This window comes from Haliotis cracherodii, unplaced genomic scaffold, assembly GCF_022045235.1.
Source record: "Haliotis cracherodii isolate W230 unplaced genomic scaffold, xgHalCrac1.p SCAF_12, whole genome shotgun sequence".
Lineage (NCBI taxonomy): Eukaryota > Metazoa > Mollusca > Gastropoda > Lepetellida > Haliotidae > Haliotis > Haliotis cracherodii.
In genome coordinates this window covers 17,887,117-17,893,107 of record NW_027266267.1, presented here as the reverse complement: position 1 = coordinate 17,893,107, position 5,991 = coordinate 17,887,117, and the positions used below count along the sequence as shown (strand labels likewise).

At 41.3% G+C, this 5,991-nt stretch overlaps 1 pseudogene; it reads right to left on the bottom strand.

Annotated features, from left to right (window-relative positions):
- Positions 1 to 371: 371 nt before the first annotated feature.
- LOC139457602 (V-set and immunoglobulin domain-containing protein 10-like) lies at positions 372 to 5,750 on the bottom strand (annotated as a pseudogene).
- Between the last annotated feature and the right edge of the window lie 241 nt (positions 5,751 to 5,991).

Genomic DNA, 5,991 nt, shown 5'->3' with positions numbered 1-5,991 from the left:
ATCGGGTTTATCTGCGTTGCCGATCATCATCCATGGGGCACAACTCACTAGACACTCCCCTCTCCAAAATAACGTCGTCCAACATACGAAGTCATCAAGTGGCGAGCGTATGTTCGAATCTCCAGAAAGGACGTCATAATAGTAGAACGTTTGGTAGTGAAATAAACCATGCTTGGTTCGTCATTGTTGTTTGAGATTTTATCACGTAGCTATCTCATATATGTTAATAGAATGCAAAGCAGATAATATATTAAATATAAGACAACAGTTATGTGTTGAGGAAAGAAATACACACTATGAAAGGTAAACATAATTGACAGTTCCCGCACTGTGTATTCCCGTCCAGTGATATCATCACATCTACTTCTTGTTTACTTGTTCCCATAGTCAGGATCTGAAACTGCATCACATGGAATGAAGATCCGGAAACTAATTTCAAGTTTTCAAACGCTGACAGGGTAAACGCGTTGTACACCAGGACACAAGAGGAAACGTAAGTTTTTGAAACTTAAATTGCTTCTTGTGTACAATATATTATGCAAGCTTTCATTCTTTTCAAGGTATAAACATTCCAAATAATGGTTACCTCAAGATTGAGCGCCGCTGTTCTGATATGGAGATGCGTTGATGGACTCGTACGATACTGGAGGAGCTCCTGTCATGTCTTCGTATGTACTTGTCTCTGTTTTGGGCTCATCTGAAAATGTGTTTCGAAACAAATTTACAAAGAACAAATTGAAATGTTACACATCAGTGTAAACGTAACACAACATTTAATAGCACACCAATGATTTGCAGTACCACCACTGAGTTTATCGACTGAGAACTGCTACGGTATAGAGAATGTCAAAGTATCCATCTACCATTTGTATTCTCATAAATCTTCAACTGTGTGTAATGTTGTTTTTCCGACGCCTCTTTATCCATGCTTGGGTACTGAGCTGGACTGTTGATTTGATCTGTAACAAATCAGTAATAACATATCAAAACAGTTTCAGCGCAGAGTAGAAACTGTTATATTTGTGACCAAAACAATCTATCTGACGAACATTGCTGACTTCAACCTACCCAAGGATGAATATCCTATGTTTTCCATTTCTTCAATTTCGGGATTCCTGGTGCTACAAAAGAAAAGTGAGGTCCGTTTAAGGCAATCAGTAATGCAAAGGAACATCTTCAATATATAATTTTGTTTCTGATTTTTAAGGACATCTTCCTGATTACAAAATAAATTATTTCAAAACGTTTTATTCATCTACCTTTTTTGTGAAGCAGTTCCTGCAAAAAAGAGAATTCATTATTCCGTACCCTGTAATACACACATTACAAATGACGACTTGGGCATGTGGAACATGTTGCAAAGGGAGAATACGAAACGTGAAACGTAAATGGCTTAATACAGGAAACATACACAACAGTTTGTGTTATTATTAACTCCATATACATTCCAAAATTATATGTGTCAGTGATGATTTAGACTTTTACTTTCAGGCATATCATCCATGTATATCTATAGACGGCACACTGATTGAATTCACCTTTTCACTCTACTTGCAATACAGTTGTAAGGTAAACATGAGATTTTACAACATACCTTTCAAGATGTTTCCAAACCTGAACCCCTTCCTATAGAGGACAGTCAGAACTAGTCCTTCAATCAGCAAGGTGAGGAGGAGGGTTCCTATTGTGCTTCCTGCTATTACACCTGTCATATTATATTCGGCATTGACCGGTTGCTGTTTTTTGGGACCTGCAGTATAAAATGAGTGTTATATGACATAAGTATTGACTTCTTCTTTACTGAAAATATACTTTTGTATTTTGACCACGGGACGAGCTCGATAAAGGTGTCATTTACATCAAGTAGGCTTTCTACTCCAATCTTCACTGAATGAGGGGGAGTTACCATTTGTACCTGTCACCCCTCCAGAAACAAATAAACGTACTCACAGCTGACATTGAAGGTCCTGACATCAGAGAGGTTGTATCCTCCATACTGCCACGCCCCCAGACACTGACACTGCTGACTGTTCTGACTCCTGCTGACAGTGAAGGAGAGAGTATATGTTCTGGTCTGACCACTGTCACTGACTGATGCTGATCCAGTGCCCGGACAGGACCATGTGATAGTAGCTAGAGGATTTCCTCCTGTCACCGAGCAGCTGATTGTCTCTTGGTCTCCTTCAAACATCAGAGTCTGAAATTTTGTGAAGGAAGGTTGGACCGGTGGTGGATCTGAAACAAGAACAGTGTTATAAAATGTAAATACGAATGAATAAAGCATGATATAAGGGTGGAGAATATAACAATATCTGGAACATTTTACAAACTTGCTTAGTTGGTGTTATCCACAGCAAAAAGAAGTCATTTCATCAAACAGTTTTCACTATACATGAAAGAGTGGGTAATGGTATTATCTTTATATATCACTCTGCTCCTATATCTACAATGATCTAGAACCTGTACATGTACTTCAAATGTTAATCTGAACTGCTATGAGTAAATTAAGAACACTTATAAACACGCACACTTGACATCCAGTGATGCAGAACCAGTCTGTGTTGCTGATGTTTTGGTGTTTCTGACCTGACACCTCACTGTGGTCTTGTCTTTATTTGGGCTGAAGGTGAGAGTCTGTGACCACCAGGTAGAAGATCCTGTCACAGGCCCTGTGCTGCCACCTACAGGTGTTCCATCAATGTAGTCCCAGGTGAAGGTCAGGTTGGGATAAGCGGTGACCGTACAGGTCAAGGTCAGGTTTCTGTTCTCTAAAGCTACAGTGTTGTCTGGCTTTGTCACATCCACCTGCTCTGGCCCGACTGTAATACAGAACTGTTACCTTTGACATCAATGTTATCTTAACCTCTCACTGCATTTGTAGTACTGCTTTGACAACATGTCATATCCGATATAGTATGATTTGAACCTACATGAACATCTCCATCTATTGCTATTCATCGTAATGCAGTCTCATGAAGGAGTTGATCTCCTCAATATAATATTGACTTGCTGTCGAGCTGACAAATACACTCCCTTTTTCACCTATGCTATTTTGTCTTGAGTGCCATATTACTGGATTGACTAAATGACTCCCTGACTGCAAACAACTGTATCCTCCCAGTGCGACAATTAGGCAATAGCATGTATAGAACAGTAGTTATTGACTGACTGACTGCCTGATATCACATGAATGATAAGCGAATATGTGACATCAGAGAGTTACTCACACCACACTCCCACCCGGGCATTGTCAGACTGTACTGGGGAGGGTGTGTGGATGTTGGTGGCTCTACAGTAGACTGTGTGGCCGAGGTCACTTCTGACAGGGATGATGGTCACGGTACTTGTTGTCTGGACAACACCTGATTGGGATGTGTGATCACTGGATATCCCCCTTGCCAACCGAACACTGTTCTTGAACCACGTGACGGTAGCAGCAGGGTAACTGGAAGAGGTCACACAGGTAAAGGTTAAGGGTTGACCCTCAGCAGCTCCCACTTCCTGGTTGGCGGATGTGATTGTCGTGAGAGACACACTGCTGACAGCAACTGGACAGAAATTGAATTAATCATAACTAATGCATATATCTGTCAAGACAATACCAATAAAACGAACGCAAAAAAGTAACTCTATAGTATTTATGACGTGGAGGGAGCATAATTATTTTATTACTTACTGTCAGGATAGGAATATGTTGAGTTGACGGTATCCTGTGTGTTGGATGCCTGGCAGTAGTACAGGGAGTTCCTACTGTTGCCTGTCAGCTGGTAGTTGATGGTGGCTGTCCAGCCAGTGTCTCCCTCCACTGCTGCTGGGCTGGTGGCCACACTGGTCGCGTCTCTGTACAGCGTCATAGACGGTGGTGGGTTGGAGACAGCAACACAGGAGATAGACGTTGTAGTTCTTGTGATGGTAACATTGCTCAGAGGAACTAAAATAATAACATAGCTTTATAAAGTGTGAGTATCTATTTTGGACTACAGTGGATTGGAGTCTAGTGCATGTGACACTGATTTCGGGAACTGAAATACCAACATAGTTTTATGAAGTATGGTGACGGGATGGAGAAACAGGTGATATATGAAGTAGTTTTAGCTAGGGTAACAATGTTCCGGTACCTGCAATAATAACATATCTATGATGTGTCCATGTAGGATGGTGGTGGGTGGTGGAAACAAACACCAGTTAAACCCAACACTAACCTCACATACTTACCTAGTACATTCATCTGTATCTGGTTACTCCCTGCATACTGAAAGTCATACTGTAGTTTGAGCAAACATCCACAGAACATACTTACCTGATACATCCATTTGTATCAGTTTACTCTATAAATACTGAAAGTCATACTCTGGTTTAAGCAAACATCCACAGAACATACTTACCTGATACATCCATTTGTATCAGGTTACTCTATACATACGAAAGTCATACTGTAGTTTGAGCAAACATCCACGGAACATACTTACCTGATACATCCATTTGTATGGGGTTACTCTATACATACGAAAGTCATACTGTAGTTTAAGCAAACATCCATAGAATATACTTACCTAGGACACTTATGTTTAGTAGGTTGCTAGGTCTGCCTCCAAACTGAAAGTCACACCTCCAGCTGAGTGTGTCTCTGCCGTACACAGCGTTGTTGATGGTGAGGGTGTAGTTGGTGGAGCTGGGGCAGGAGGTGGTGTAGTCAGCCGGGAGATAAGGAGAGCTGCATCTACTCTGACTTACTCTGTATAATGTAGTGACATTCTGCCACTGTATAGTTGTATGTGAAGCTTCTCCCGTGTAACACATCAGAGTACAGCTTCCCCCTTCCTCCACAGAACCTCCACATGATGACGTCAGCTGATAGTCCTGGGCAGTAACTGAAACAGTTGTTTATATGTTGTGAGGCATTGCATCGAGTTCGCAGATAAATATTTGCACTCCGGGTTTCCACTTATATGACTGATTCAACTGCTTTTCTCTCTTACTACACGTCTGATGTCTCATTCATACAGTATTCGGACAACAGCTGTTTACGACACCCCAATTGCGTCCAGAGTTGCGTCCCTTTGCCGTGTCAGAAACATGATCGTGGGCTCGAATACCAATTCACCGTCATTATGTTTCATGGTTTGTCAGCACCGAACATGCGCTCGTGGGTTTCACCAAAGTGAATGCGTAAGACATACATTCTGGCTTTCCTTCTTCATCAAGCTGACACACAGCTGTAAGTGAAATACAGTTCCAATCAGCGTAAAGCCAAATCCACTAGCTCATTCTCCCTAATTATAAACAATTCTCGTTATCCCGTTTCATGTGCTGATATATAAAGCACGCAGTTAGGACCTGACAAAACTAACTATTTCTACATACCGAGATTTTCATGGTTTTATTCATCTGCATGCTTAATGTTCATAACTGGTCAACCACATGTATATACCACACTCTTTATTATCAACATGCGGAGGTAGATGTACATAACTACAGGTGTGTCCTACCCACTGACATATACGTGCAGTCTACTTCCTGGTTCTATTTTCAGTGACTATATGTGTGGGAACTGGGTGTGAGATTCATTACGTTACCCCTGATGCAATAACATTAACACACATAAACCACAAGCAGTCAGATACGTGTACTTACCCACGTGTTTGTGACATATGTCCACCAAGAGAGTTCCAACTGTGAGGATGAGACGGGTGTACAGCATGGCCATGTCGGCAGTGTGTGAAACTAGGTCGTGTGTAGGAAATAGATACTGGCGTTGAACTACAGTCTTTATATACACCCGGCTTGCATGAACAGGATAATGTATACATAATATAGTTCTTAGTTCGGCAGAGTGTGAAACTAGGTCGGGTGTCGCACGTAATGTATATTGGCGCTGAACTACAGTGTATATTTACTTCCATGGTTGCATAAACTGAATAAAGTAGACGTGGTATAGTTTTTAGTTTTATACATGAAGGCAGTGTGTGAAACTAGGTCGGGTGTAGGTAA